The sequence below is a fragment of the Lacerta agilis genome, chromosome 3 (genome assembly GCF_009819535.1).
Source record: "Lacerta agilis isolate rLacAgi1 chromosome 3, rLacAgi1.pri, whole genome shotgun sequence".
Lineage (NCBI taxonomy): Eukaryota > Metazoa > Chordata > Lepidosauria > Squamata > Lacertidae > Lacerta > Lacerta agilis.
The window spans coordinates 50,346,050-50,360,578 of record NC_046314.1 but is presented as its reverse complement, the minus strand read 5'-3'; the positions used below and the strand labels follow the sequence as shown (position 1 = coordinate 50,360,578).

General features: G+C 38.3%; 1 protein-coding gene across 3 annotated transcripts in view; it reads left to right on the top strand.

Annotated features, from left to right (window-relative positions):
• The window catches only part of HS3ST5 (heparan sulfate-glucosamine 3-sulfotransferase 5), a 137,587-nt gene that overhangs the window by 67,441 nt on the left and 55,617 nt on the right, over positions 1-14,529 (top strand). Inside the window, exon 1 of one of the 3 annotated variants that reach the window (XM_033143636.1) lies at positions 13,430-13,478. The exons of the other annotated variants lie outside the window; for them this stretch is intronic. The gene's annotated coding sequence lies outside the window, so the exon portion shown is untranslated. Of the gene's footprint in view, positions 1-13,429; positions 13,479-14,529 lie in introns of those variants that run through there. 3 annotated transcript variants of the gene reach the window in all.

Here is a 14,529-nt window from a genome sequence, read left to right as displayed (position 1 = left end):
TTTTATTCCTTTTTCTATTTTGTTATTAGCCACTTCATTTTTTTCTGAAAAGAAAAGAGGATTATATCACATATAAAATCCAAAGAAAGTGTTAAAACTGTAAAATGACTCTCCTGCATGCAACTTTTAATAGACATTTTCTGTTCTTTACAAGCAAAGCTGTAGGCAAAACCTACGGACAACACAGCTTACGTGTTTCTAAGCCACCCAAAGAACTATATCTTATGACACAGAATACAAATGTCATAAATAAATCATTTAAAATGAATGGGGTCATAAGGTGGGCTATCTTTTGACCATCCTAGTTTGAAAGTACATCCTCTTTGATTCAATATCCAGTATACCGTTTGGAACATGTGGCAGTCTTCCACATGTGTACATTTGTGTACAAATTTTGGGAAGAGGTAATGAAGGACATTTCTGAAATAATAGGTGTACCAGTGTACCAGTGCCTTTAACCCCCAAAGTGTGTCCTTTGTAAATTTTTGATGAGTCAAATACAGTACAGACTTAATATGTAAACCTATTATAATTTTTCTGTTTGACCATATTGCAGGGCTGAAAGGAATCCTCCTTTCAGAAAAAGGGGTTTTCTTCAAATATTTGTTTCAATAACATGTTTATTCTCGTTTCCCAGAAATTGACTTATAACATGGGTATCTCAGGGTGCAGATAAACCTATGGATTTTGCCTCTATTTGGGGGCCATTTGTTACTTACAGGATAGGTCAATCACAGGGATGGCAAGTCTCAATGAAATATGGATTTGGTATTTATAATTTATTTTGTATTCTTTCTGTATCAGGTCCATTTTTGTAGTAACTTCTAATTCACTGTGTCTTGTCTTGCTCGGTCCCTGCTCCTGCCAACCTAGCTATTTGAAAGCACGTCAGAGTGCAAGTAGATAAATAGGTACCGCTCCGGCGGGAAGGTAAACGGCATTTCCATGTGCTGCTCTGGTTCGCCAGAAGTGGCTTAGTCATGCTGGTCACATGACCCGGAAGCTGTACGCCGACTCCCTCGCCCAGTAAAGTGAGATGAGCACCGCAACCTCAGAGTCATCCGCGACTGGACCTAACGGTCAGGGGTCCCTTTACCTTTTTAAGAATAGAATAAAATGAAGAAGCAGAAAGATCCACAACTGACTACAGATCCATAAGCAACTACAACTGGGAAAATTTATTTTACCAATAACTCCATATACTATATTGAGAAAGAATTGATACTTAGGATGGAGCAGAGGAAGAGAAACAAAAGTAAGCATTTACACTTAAACAAACAAGCACACACACACACACACTATTCTGCTATTGCTGTTTCTGCATAATTGTTTCTTTTGCTGTAGCAGCTTTTATGTCTCCTGAAAAGACAGGTTCTCTTCCCCACCCCTAAAATACCGCATTTCTTTTCGTATTCTTCCATATAAGTGCAGTAATGATCTTATTGTGCATAGCACTGTATTTAATAGTCAATTAAAATTCCTATTGAATTTTTAAAATGTGCTCAGGAACTTTTGAAGACTTTTTTTATTAAAAAATAAAAACTACTCGGAAGGCTGTACTGATAATTGTTACTAGTGTCCTATTCAAAACTACTTAGGAAAAGACAGATAGCCTGAGAAAATAAATGAAGGGGAGAGAAACTATTGTTAATTTTTCTTTTCTTCCTCCACTGCACCATTCATTCCTAGCATTGAATTTCTGATTTCTTTTGTCCTTATTTCATTGTATGTCTTGCCATGACTTGCCAGTGTATGTTTTGCATGCAATTTCACTGAATGCATTGCCATTTAAGAGCAGTGGAGGCTGAATGCATGATTTAATGTATAGATGAAGACAGGGAATGGCTTTTTGTTTATTTGATAAATTACAATGCTGACACATTTTTAGAATAAAGGACAAACACAGTTCTTTGTGGGGTTGGGCAAAGGGAAAGGAAATAAGTAGGGGAGACTGTGGTGTGTGCAAGGTCAAAGCCAACAAGCAGGTAAGCAGGCTTGGAAAACCATGTGTAAAGCGGGCAGGCTGAGTAAGCAAGTTCAAAGGTGAGTTACGTTAAGTCTAAGATAGGGGTGTTTTTTCAGGGCTGCTTTGAAGTGTTGATTGATAGATATATTGATTGATTATTGCAATAAAATGCAATGGCAGCACCATCTTGTCAGTGTGGTTTTATTCTATTTGAAAAATATAAGAATAACGATAATTTAGGGAGAAGTGTGGGAAGATGGGGATATGATAAATGATAGTTGATTGATAAAAGCCAGCAGAACTTGTTTCATATTCATTCTCACTAAGCTGAGCGTTATGAATTCTCAAGTGATGGCCAAGTCACCACTTGATACAGTATGCTCCTCCAAATCATTATTTAAAAACCTGTGGTGAGTTTTTATTTTATCTGGAAATTTGTGCCATTGTCCAACTATTTTATAATAAGAAGTTATTCCCCCTCTCCAGCTTCAATATGGTCTATCCTCGTCGTTATATTACAGAGCTGGGGAACCTGTGCTGCTCCAGGTGTTCCTGGATTACAACTCCCATCATCCCTGTCCATTGGTCTTGTTGGGAACTGGAGTTCAACAAACATCTGAATGGCCACATGATCTAATTCCTCTTACCTCCTGCTATTTTCTCAACAGTGACTTTAGTAAAGAGAGTTTTCTTGATGGAAAGTTCTTAACATGTGAAAACCACTTTTGTGTGCTGAACCCAAGTACTTTACCATTTGGTGCATTTCAGATCTTTTACCACATTTATTAAGTACTCTACACAATTCTTCATTGGAGGACTAACCATTGCAAAATAAGCCCACACTTCTATCTCCTGTGTCTTGCTAGATCTCTCTGGGAAGTTTGCATGTGGCTTTGTTTACCCCCAACACCCTCCCACACTGTTTCAGCACCCAAGGGTGTCATTTGTCAGGTTCTGCTGTGCTGGATTAGTTTAATGTGGCCAAATATTCTCTGATGAGCTCTTTTCTTTTCCTGACCTTTGCCGAGCACAACTGTGAAAGTGCCTGGAGAGCTCCAGGCAGGACTCATTATTTACTGTGTGTGGGCTTTGAAACCCCCCTAAAGTTCAGGTGCCCTTTTCAACTTTACCAAAATAAGACAGACACACCTTTCAGGCAGTTACATTGGTGTTTTTTAGTTTTTTATTTTTTACACGAGGTCAAAAAGTTAGACTACAAGCACAATAGCTTAGTTTAAGTTCAAACAAGGTTGGGAGGGATTTCTTCAGAATAGCAATTCCACTGCTTAGCCGGGCAGCCCACTAATTCAGCTACCAACCACAACGACCATATGTTTATTATTGTATTCTAGCTGTGTTAAATGATGCTTTAGCTCACAAGCAGGACTATGATTACCAAAACAACAAAATGTTCAAAAACGCTAGGGAGTCAAATGAAAACATTATCAAGCTTTTGAAGGACTTTCTGCTTTATATGATTATTTTCTTCATTGAACTGTTGAACTCGCTCAGCCTATCAATGAAAATGCGGAGGGGGATATAGGTCTCCAATGCCCATTTTACTTGTTCATATGCTGCTAAATTTTAGTGTTTTTGGTACTATGAGAAAGGAGACAATCAAAGTAGCCACTAATGAATATTAGGGAACATGCATGTGAACCACATTGAACCATGCCACTTCTAGGAACTAAAAAGGAAGCTCTCAATTATAATCATATTGGCTGAAGCTTGAACTCAGTTGAACTCGGGATGCTTCCTTCAGACTACATAGATCCTTGTAAAATATATTGAGCTTTGATTAAAGATCTTCAGTCAGCTTATTTTCCAACCTTTTAAATTAGAAATGCAAACAGTCTTGCAAAGAAGTCTGACCATACTGGTTTTAAAAAAAAAAAATCAAAAGAAAGAACTATCAAGTCTTGATTACATTCCTTGCTCTCTGATTTCCCTATACTGTATTAATCTGGCACAAACAATAAGTAAAATTTGAAAGACTCCATATCACCTCATTTACTTGCCAGAGAAAGGAGGATCTGACAATTGCATGAGAGAGTGAGAAGATGATGCCATTGCTCTGAAAAAGTCTTTTAAAACTTTGCCATCTCCCCTGTGTTCCCCCTCCACTACACTACTGACCATTATGACATGTATGTTGGTGGTACAATCACCATGCAAAGTGTGTGTGACATATACATTTTCTCACATACAAGGAACCAGTTTTCCTGATGCATGTTACAATGTTTAAATGTCATCCACACACCATGTATTTGCTATGGGAAATGGCAATATACCGGTAGTACTTTTGTATCTGCAGTAATAGTTCTGTTTGCTTTTGCAACATAAGCTACATAGGTTATCTTAGAAGATGGTATAAATATTAAACTGGAGTATACATTATTATCTTTATATATTAAAACAATACCAGAAATTTAATGCAGTCACATGGCATGCAGTTTGTTTGATGGGCTGAGGTAACTGAAGGCAAGAGATTTTAAAAAAATATGTAAAATAGCATCTGCAATTTATTCTGTCCTTGTCTTTTTCAAATAGATAAAAAGTTATTATTAGTCCCTCATGCAACTAGACTAGACTCTTACATTTGTGTTCTGAATTATGCATTTGTTGTTTATATCTTTTCCAGAATTTTGTTATTCTCCATGGTCTTCATGGTTAAAGAACCTGATTATGAAACATGTGGTACACTTCCTGCAAACTGAATAGAATATTTAATATTTTGGGCATAGCCTACCACAATTTCTCCCTGTGTGCTGTGATATATTATGTTGTTACCGCTTCATCAGGAAGCCCCGGAAGGACAAAGGAAATTATGAAAACCTTCCAAGGGAAATGGGTAGATTGCATTTGCAGCAAACTATGCATTTACATTCAGCATGACACATGCTGTAGTAGAATACCACCCCAACCACAAATAACTGATTAAATTTAGCTGCTTGCCCTACATGAATGTGCATTTTAAGTCTCCTTTGTCCAGCTGTTGTTAATACCAAGTAATTTTCACAGATCAATGGCCTTCCTTTTATCCTGCTTTCACAGTGGTGTTGCCCAATTACTGCCGTGTTACTAGGGATGCTTCTGTTACAAGGATAGCAATGTAGTAGCCTACAGATGTTGCATTCTAACTTCTATCACCCCTGACCATCGACTAAACTGGCTGAAGCTAATGGAGGTTGGAGTTGAGCAACATCTGAAGGACGTTCCTGTTCTGTTATGTTTGTGGGGTCTAAATCATGAACACATTTCCTCATAATTCTGCACTCCTCATGAACATTGGAAAGGAATTGTTTGGTTATGTTTCCTGCAATGCAGGGGGTTTGACTAGATGGCCCTCCGGGGCCCTCCCAACTCTACAATTCTATGAAAGAGTATTGTGTTTTGACAGTTTACGCCTCTTGAAAATATGCTTATTCCTTTTCACCTCGGATTAGAAGTGAAGGGGACGGCTGATAGTTTTGCTATTGAAAACAGCAAAAGTTTCATTTGACTTCCTTCTTATCTGCTTATAATGAAAATGGGCATAATGATGTCACTACACCATGTATATCTTGGCCATGCGGTGGCTGGAAATGGTGAAAGGAATGGAGAAAAGCTTCCATAATAACATATGATGGCAGAGCTCCAGGTTTGAGGGGGCCCTAGACAAAGTGTCATTTTGTGCCCCCCCTTACATTAGTGGACCCTTTACCATTTACATTAGCAAGTCTGTGCTGGTGCTTTAGATTATGTTCTCTCTGATGATGCCTATATTACCTGTTACACTTTGGCACAGATGCTCAGGTTTCTTGCCTCTGTTGTGACACATGAGGTGCTTAGTCTTCCTGACTGAGTGGTAGAGAAGGGCAGTGTCAGGGTTCAGTTCTGACTGACATTTTCAAACTAAAATATTCTACCATTATAGCAAGAGAACAATCAATTCACAAGTTACTTTCTGGAATTTGTACCAATCAAGATTTAAAAGGACTTCGTTACTTGGCTATCGCTGCCAAATTTCAGATTATACACAGCATGCTTTTCAATGTGAACCAAGTAGTAAATCTGTGCTCACAACAAATTGGCTTGTAAACATGACACTGGCTATTTCTCTCCCACAATAAATGAGCTACCACTCAGCAGGAAAAAGAAGCATGGTAAGTGGTAGGCCTACTTGTTTGGGGGAAATATCTGAACAAAGGTTTCTTCCACACTAGCAGTTTTCTCAGGAATTGCCATGGTTTGGTGACTTCCATTTTTCAGGGAATTCAGCCAAAATTGTCAAATCATTGCAGTCCAGTGTTTTCTCTGTTCTCCTCCTGTATATTTTTTCCACACCTGATTTGTGACAATCTAGTTATTTATTTTTTGCAGTTGCAGCCTATCCACTTTGAATCATAGATATTTTCAGGGCTTCCATGCCTTTAGATTTCCCATTTGTCAGCCCTCCTTCCTGTTATTGCTTCCTGTTAATTGGGAATAAGTGGCAAATAGCTGAAGGAGACTCTTGAGAGTCCCATGGACTGCAAGAAGACCAAACCTATCCATTCTTAAGGAAATCAGCCCTGAGTGCTCACTGGAAGGACAGATCCTGAAGCTGAGGCTCCAATACTTTGGCCACCTCATGAGAAGAGAAGACTCCCTGGAAAAGAACCTGATATTGGGAAAGATTGAGGGCACAAGGAGAAGGGGACGACAGAGGACAACACGGTTTGACAGTGTTCTCGAATCTACTAACATGAGTTTGGCCAAACTGCGGGAGGCAGTGAAAGATAGGCGTGCCTGGCGTGCTCTGGTCCATGGGGTCATGAAGAGTCGGACATGACTAAACGACTAAACAACAACAAAAAACATAATAATAGCCTGCTGTACCAGGCCAATGGCATATCTAGTTAAGTGTCCTATTTCCACAGTGGCCAGATACCTGTGGGAAGCAAGCAATATGAACATGAACACAAGGTCACATTCCCACCCTGAGGTTTCCAGTGATTGGTATTTGAAAATATTGCTGCCTGCAGTTGTGGAGGTAGAGCATATTCCGGTTGGCTAGTAGCCATTGATAACCCTCTCCCCCATGAATTTGTCTAATTCTCTTTTAAAGATCTCCAGGTTGGTGGCCATCACTGCCTGTGTGAAGGAGTACTTTCTTTTATCTATCCTTGATCTTCATTCAGCTTCACTGCATGTCCACAAGTTCTAATGCTCTGAGAGGGAGAAAAACCTTTCTCTATTCACTTTCTCCCTGCCATGTATAATCTTATAAACTTCTATCAAGTCTTGTTCATCTTTTCTCTGAACAAAAGTCCCAAATGCTGCAATCTTATGTTCTTAAATATTTTCTTTTCTTTTCTTACTCATGAGTAAAAGTTATAGAGGGATCTGGGCCATGGGAAAGGTGCTACGTTAAATCATTTTTATTCCACCACCATCTACTTGAAAAACAGCAATGCTTCATGGGTAATAAGGTGCTCTGGGTGGAAGCATCTTTTTTTATTGTGTTCCAAGTAAGTTCTAAATTTTAAGAAACCAAAGACTGTCTATTGAGGGACCATAGCGAAACGTAAAGGTAAAGGGTAAAGGGACTCCTGACCATTAGGTCCAGTTGCAGATGACTCTGGGGTTGCGGTGCTCATCTCACTTTATTGGCTGAGAGAGCCAGCATACAGCTTCCGGGTCATGTGGCCAGCACGGAAACAACGTTTACCTTCCTGCCGGAGTGGTACCTATTTATCTACTTGCACTTTGACGTGCTTTCGAACTGCTAGGTTGGCAGGAGCTGGGACTGAGCAACGGGAGCTCACCCCGTTGTGGGGATTCGAACCGCCGACCTTCTGATCGACAAGCCCTAGGCTCTGTGGTTTAACCCACAGTACCACCCACATCTCTTTGGTGAAAGGTAGAGTGTATAAAAACGTAATAATTTAAGAGCCCTGCCAGATCAGACCAAAGGCCTGCCTAGATGTTCAAGGGAAGTCTACAATGCTGTTGCTCCTGGCTGCATAAAGCTGCAACCCAGAAGCACTTTGCAGAGAGCCCAGGGGTAGAGAAGAGGCTGGGTAGACCCAAGTAGGCTGAATGACATCTGCACATCTGCATGTTATTGTACACATTTGCGTTTGCATCCGGGGGCATGGCCATGGAATTCTTAAGCCAGTGTCTTTGTTCATATTAAGACTTCTTTTTAAACATAGTTTGGTAAAATGCTAGCAAAGGTGACATCAGAGTGGGTAGAAATTTGATTTTAGATGTGGATAAACACTTTTGCATTCCTGTCTGACTCTGAAGGTTTTTGAGTGGCACACTCTTGCTATTAAAATGAATGAGATTTTCAAGTGTTGAAGGTTGTGCCCTAGTATTCCACTTCAGAAATGCCAGAATACATAGAAACTCCCTGAATAAAATAGAAGAAACCACTGCAAAATCTACATGCTATTTGGAAACTTTACTGCCCACCAAAATGTATAGAATATACTTTTTTTTAAAAAAAGTACAAGAGCAAGGTATTTTTTCTGCAATAAAGTTGTTGACACTTTTATTCAATTTATTCAATCCCGATTATTTATGTTGCCCCTGAAATTGTTTTCTGATACTTTCTTACATGATAGCCCCAGGACACCAATGAGAGTGAGATAAAATATCTCACTGAGCTTTCCCAGTGAAATATCTGAAAACAAAGTTTTAAAATGGAAAGCAATAGATAACTCAGCTGAAGCAAGATCAATGAGGACTTGAGATAAAAACAAATAAAACATGTGTATTTCATTTAAATGTTCCCACTATAGCCTGTAGTGGTATTTTTTTATCTAGTGAAAATTTCATTAAATCACTTGTGTAAGGTTCAAAACATATCTATCTGTCATCTATCTATCTATCTATCTATCTATCTATCTATCTATCTATCTGACAATGGATTGAATTCTAACTTTTTGAAACTTTCCATGAGTGGAAGATCCTCCCATGGCAACAACTCTCCTTCTACAAATGGAGGAAACTCATTTTCTCTCTTCATCAAAGTTGCATGACATATATAGCTGCTGTGGCATTTTTCAAAAATGAAGCAGGGAACTTAGATCTGGTAGCTTGTAGAGTATGTAGATTTTATAAAAACCAGCAAGATGTTTAACAGTGCATAAGAATCAATTTTCATAGGCAGTGAGACATGATGTTTGCTGTGCTGGTATTTCAGATTTAATCAAATTTGTTAAGTGGATCAATTTTTAAACTGTGGGTTTTACTATAACAGTGATTGGTTGTCTGAAAGTTTTATAAATCCTGTGTTGTCTGTGTCTTTGTGTGAGTCAGAGATAGGGAAGGGATTAGAAGGCTCCCCCCCCCTTTCTGCCTTAGCACTTCTATTGCATCAGGTTTGTCATAGGTTGGCCACATAAGCATCACCAAAATAGAAAGTAAATACATCACCATTTTGGCACATATTTGCATCAGATTTCCATGTACTAAGTTATATGTGTATGTGCAAATTTAGAAATAACTAGTTTTAATTTAAGGGGGGGGGGGAATCACTATATCTCACTATAGTGGGGTTGACTATGGGTGGTTTGTATCCCTGCTCAGTACCCTGTTGATGGGTATCTTCAAGGACCTTCCTGCTCTTTTCTTATGCTTCTTTATCTTTAAAATGGGCATTGAACAGACAGCCCTTTTAAACAGAAGACACCTTCAAGGAGAGGACTACCTGCTACAAACTAGGACATAGATGGGCGGACTTCAAGTTTTCAGGATATAGTTCCCCCCCCCCAAAAAAAAAACTCCAAGGCCCACCAGCTGCACAAATATTGCATGCCAAATATTGGCTTGGAAAGAGAGGTGGACATATAAATCCTCATCCCTGTAATTTGTTTTTAGTGCAGGAACTGAGCTCACAGCCCTTCCAGTCCAGAAACTGTGGCTGCTGCATAACTCAGTGACCAGCTCGTTAATAGGAACCGAATGAGTTGACATATTACATCAATTCTGGCCTGGCTTCACTGGCTTGCAGAATGTTCCTGGATTGAAATTAAAGTGCCGGTTTAAAGCTATAAACCCTTGCACAGTTCAGGACTCCAATACAGGTACTTTATGGAATGCCTCCTCCCATGTGATCCATATGAGCCTACCCAAAGCCTGAAGTCACTGGCAGTTTTTGGTAGAAGCTGAAAGAATGGTTGGCAAGAAAGAGGAGAGTTCTTTTTCCATCAGTTTATGAGACACTTTCCCCAGAGAGACTCTGCTGTCTTTCACTATTTTCATGGACATTTTTAGAGGATTAATTTTCATGGGAACCATGCTTATTATTATTTGTTAAATTTCTATACTGCCCTTCATGTTTACAATATAAAAACACAAAAAATACATAACATAGTAACGCACAAAACAATCATCCTTCCTACCCATACACAGTTTAAAAGGCCATAGATTATTTAATTAGCCAAAGCCCTGGTTATAGAGAAACCTTTCCACATAGTACCTAAAGATATGTAACAAAGATACTGGGCAAGCCTCACTGGGGAGAGCATTCCATAAATGGGGAGCCACCACAGAAAAGGCCTGTTCTCGTTTTGTCATCCTCTGGACCTCTCGTGGGAGGGGGGGCACATGAAGAATGGTCTCACATGATGGTTGCAGGGTCTGGGTCAGATCATATGTTGTTGAAGAGAGGTGGAGTTTTTTATTGTTGTTTTCAGAATAAGCATATGACAACTTTTCAAGTTTTAAAAACTTGTGTGCAAATCTTGTATTTAAAATGTAACAGTTTTTTTTATGTAAGTCCCCTTTAGACTTTCTTGAGTCAGGTGACTTAAAAATGAAAATGATGATGATGCCCTGAGCTCCTTAGAAGAATTACGGGATAAAAAAATTAATGAATAAATAAAATAATTCTGTTGCTTTCATCTTAAAATAAAGCTTCCCATGGAGATCTAGCTGGGAGGGCCAGACATACTGTTTAGGAACTAGACTTTTAATTACTCATGATGCACATACATTATTCTAATACAGTATTATTTTTCTGCTGGCCACATTGATACTTTTTGCAGCATATTTCCAATTAGCTTTGCTATCTTTTTAAAAGATGCAGCGTGCCAGAAGATGTTCGTCGTTCTTCCTGCAGAACAGAATGACTGAGTTTGAGATTCTGAGTAGTAAACTGTTTCAATTGCTTTATATTATATATTTCTCATACACCATTAAGACGACAGTGAATTCCCACAGCAGCTTTCACAATTACATATATATGAAAATGTTATTGATTCACAGCAGTATGTAGCTGGTTTTCCTGTTTCTGTTCCACATATAAATGACTTTCCAAGGAGAAGCCAATTCTGAATTTTAATCAGCTGTCAGAATACTGGTGATTATAAAGAATCAAATGAAATTCAGTGTGCGGTATTGTGCTGAAAGCAAGGTATGTGAAAATGAAATTAGCCATCTCTTCTTTTTCTTAGATTCTGCAAACATTGCAAACCATAAATGTTTCCATTTTACAATTTTCTTTGATGCGGCTCAAATGCACATCTTTGCAGGCCCCCTAATATCTGTCAGTAATCTCAGTCAAACTAGATTTGATGAGGCAACTATGCAGATTTTATTCACATCTGTCCCATTTACATATAAAGCAGGGTAGGTGGCAGCTTTTTTTATTTATTTACGTGGTGTAGATCTAAAACCAATCCCCTCCCCTGACTTACCTTATTGCTCCAATTTCCTCAAGCAATTTTCTCCCAGCCCACTTCACTTCTGATATTGAAGTGATTCATCCAATGCAGCACAGCAAGGTGAGGCACATTCCATTTCATGCGTAGAACAGACACCCTCCCTTACACTGCATAAGGGAATAGGGCAGACATATGAGTAAATATACGTGGCTGCCCCATCAAGTCTAGCTTGTCCCTATCTATGCACTAAAGATGTTTACTTGGAAGTAACTCCTATATATTTAATGGAGCTCACTTGCAAAGCAATCCAACACTGCCAGTGGAGTTAAGTGGAGCGACACAGCTATCACATCCAAATTCTGGCCAGCGCAATGGAATATGGTGGTGGTGGTGGATTGCTTTGCAAGTGAGCTTAATAGTTAAAACTTAAGTGCAATTGATCAATAGGGCTCAGGAGGCTTGCTGGTGGATGGGGGAACTAATGAAACAGCTTACAGATGAAGTAAAATTCCAAAGTGGTAAAGCACAACATTATGGAAAAGCAGCTCTGCCCGCTCTTTGACAGGTTGAGATTCACATGTTTATTTTATTCTTCTTGATTTATTCTGAGTCAACCCTGTATGTTTGTACACATAAAAGTGCATTTTGTATGGAAAGCACATTATAAGGTTCAGCAAAAAAAAAAAAAAATCTGTATTTTTATGCTCCAGAAGCGCAAGTCACAAAAGATGCCTCTGTGACTGTGTAAAAATGGATTCTTGTCAAACAGAGTAACTACCCTAATAATGTGATGATATGGCTGGCTCTGCTGCCAGACTCCACTATGGCAAGAGCAACATAATTATATGAGAAGCAACAATTCCCTTATCTGTCATTAACATGTGTTGCTGCTAACTGTATTTCGGCATGGCTGAAGATGAAGCACAAAATTAAAATTTAAACCTAGTTCCTCCACACATGGTTTTCACACTTTCTGGAGCTGCCAAAATAGACTGGGAGATGGTAATATTTGTGCACCAATCAGTTATCACCAAGATATCATGCCACCAATTTATGTTTCGTGGATGTTTCTTCATTTAAATAAAATTAATAATATGTAGTTCCTACATTTCTGTTATGTTTCTTTTGGGATTTTATTCAGAGCTCACTGCTTCAGAATAGAATGTTAAAATGATGGTGCTATTTATTTATTTTTCAAAAAATAGTCAATACAGTTTTAACATTATTACCATAGAAATTTTGAAGCGTAACAAGAAATTTGGTTTCCTGGAATGCAAATGCTGTGGTTTCTATACCTGCCAAAAGTCTGTCCAATCAGGTTAGTAAATAAGAACTATCAGTGTCAGAAGCTGTTTCGTTGGTTCATTAGCAGATTTATCAGCTCCAAGGTGACATTAATCTAGGCCCAATAAAGAAAATTGAATAAAGAATCCTGCTATATACCTTGGAGGTGCATAGTAAAGTTCACATTATTTTATTCTAAATTAATTGAAGTGGAATAATTATTATCTGCACTCAAATTTATCAAGAAGAATTATAACCCCACACTTACATATACACTGAAATAGTAACCTTGTTCTTTATGTATAGGAAAGTAGATCGTGAGACAACAAACTAGAGATGGATTATCTTGTAGCATTTAAGGTTTTTCTTCTAAGAAATAGTCACGAAATCCCACATTACGTAAGTTTCTTACATAAAACCAGATAATGCAATGATTGACCAAAGTGGATAAAATACCAGCATTCTTAGGAAATGCCGGTGTCAATATTCAAACCACATCCTTCAGATGACTTATACTGGCTTTAGCAAAACTTCTCTGCAGCCAGAATTCTGAGGACCATAGCAACTGACATACAAAAACTACAATGAAGGTAATTATAAACAACCTAATTATTATTTTTTAAATTACAAAATGGTGAAGATGTCTAGAGGAACGAGAAGAAAACATTACATATAGATATAATGTAGGACCAAAAGAAGTGACTTTAACTATTCTGGCCTAAATATAGTAAGTGTTGATCCATGTGAGGTTTCCACTGACACATCATCACCCCTGCAGAATTTTTGTAATATCCACCAAATATATGTACTGTATCACAGAAGATACAAATCATAAGGCTGCTCCAAAAGTGCCCAAGAACTCCAGGCTCAAAAATGGTGTGTGGCAAAATACAATTATTTTACCTCCCCTAACCCCTCATAAAGTAATGATACTTTTATGGATTTTTTTAAGGGTCATGTGTGGTGGGGTTCACCATAGCTGGTGGCAGCAGTAGAGACAGTCCTTTTATTACAACTCCCCCAACCCCACTTTATAAGCTGGAGGGAAATAGCCACTGAAAATAGTCCCCCCACCCCCCCCCCACCCCAAAGTTGGAAAAACTTTACATAAAATTCAAAAAAGTAACAATGTCATACAATATATATATGTATATGTATATATATATATATATATATATATATATATATATATATATTCCACCTCAAAAACTAAAACCTACCATATTCCTTCAAATTCTCCTCTGAACAGGATGGTGGGTGGTGGAGCATTATCATAGCCCTAGAAACCTACTAATTTCAATGAGTATTTCTGAAGGGGGGGAATACACAAGTATTTCTGCAACATGGTAACAGCATAGGTTTTTGAATATTAGAGTGGTGAGATAGAGGTTTCATTAAAAAAAACCGATCAGCTAAAACAACAAAGAAGCCAGATTGCTTTCTAAGTCTTTTGAAGATCAAAGCTTTAAATATAATTTAGATGCAGTTTCATAAATAATGAATGTTCAAGTGACTGTGGCAGCGTTCAGAAACTGTACATGATAATTATATTAAAATTAAACATAAGCAAACACATTTTAAAATAGCTGTTTTCATCGACTATATGACCCAAGAGGCAGTCAGCCACAAGAAGCAGAAATA